General features: G+C 43.9%; 1 protein-coding gene across 1 annotated transcript in view; it reads right to left on the reverse strand.

Annotated features, from left to right (window-relative positions):
• EGR_11132 (hypothetical protein) overlaps positions 1-1252 on the reverse strand; it is a gene marked incomplete at both ends in the record, with an annotated part of 8053 nt that overhangs the window by 3317 nt on the left and 3484 nt on the right. The gene's annotated exons all lie outside the window — the stretch shown is intronic.

The raw sequence follows: 1252 nt of genomic DNA on the forward strand, positions 1-1252 counted from the left end.
AGGAGTTCAGGTAGATGGATTAACTAAGGGATTTATATGCCTTTGGGCGCATGAGTAAATTGAAGTGGAGTAGTAGTTTCACAATTTGGAGACAGTTTTGCAAGTGGGAGATGGATATATGGATGGACGAATGCGCTCTAGAGCAACTGCAAGCCTCTGGGACGGACAGTTGGATTAGGTATGAGTGATTGGTTGGAGAGGAAGATCTTTAGGCTGATGCATGTGTCGACGCGATGGAGGAGTGATTGCATGTTTGAAGAAATGTTCATGGTTATAAATGGCTGAGGCCCAGAAATGGATGCGTAGCTGATTAAGAAGGCGTTCGAATAGATGGTTGGGTAGATCACTGAAAGGCTTTGTGGATCAAGGTGACGCCTAGGGAATCAAGAGAAGGATTGTGCTGCAGTTATGATCCATGGACCTAAAGATATTAAATGTTTTTCTTCGCCTTTACCAATTGTACAGCACAGAAGTGTTCCCTTACGCTTGGGTCAACACGGTGACTGGTCTACTGTTGGCGCAGCATCGTGCTCACTTTGGAATTGACATGCAGCGTTAATACAAGACCGGTCGCACTGCTAAGGACCTGGAGATTGAAGACAACGAGCAGCTTACCTCTTCATGGACCGAGTTTTACCGGTCTATCCAACCTTCATAACTTCTGTTGCATATACTCGGCCACACTGGTGACAAAGTGCATCCATCTACTATGTTGCTCTTTGCAATTCCTTCACACGTTAGGTGCAATAATTTACTTGATGTTCAAGTGAAACCCTGATTTGTGGACCTCTTATGGATCGCAAACACGTATTTCGGTACAGCCCTCTGGAAAACTAATGGGCACGTTCCGAATTTCGGCTACTACCTAAGAAGAGTGATTGGTGCAAAAAACACTTATCGGTGCGTCTGAATCACCGTAGGACAGCCTGATTTACTTTGGCAGTCGTGCTGAAAACTTGGTAAAACTGTGTGCTATCACTGTTTACTTTTCCTTTGATTTGGTTGAGTTTCGGCTAAGTGTCAAATTCAACTACAACCACAAGCGTTGTTTTGTTCAATGGCATAGATATTTTTTACTTGTCAGTTGCAATTACGATTGCTCGTAACAATACAATTGCCGCATGACAACTACTAGCCATCTTTTTTCCACTGCATCCTTTGCGATGCAACCGTTCAGCTGCTACTCCCACAAGTGTAGAAAGATGGAATTTCCTTCCACTTCATCTGTTACTGCTTCTATTCCATCACCCGG

The sequence above is a fragment of the Echinococcus granulosus genome (assembly GCF_000524195.1).
Source record: "Echinococcus granulosus chromosome Unknown EG_S00402, whole genome shotgun sequence".
In the NCBI taxonomy this organism is placed as follows: domain Eukaryota; kingdom Metazoa; phylum Platyhelminthes; class Cestoda; order Cyclophyllidea; family Taeniidae; genus Echinococcus; species Echinococcus granulosus.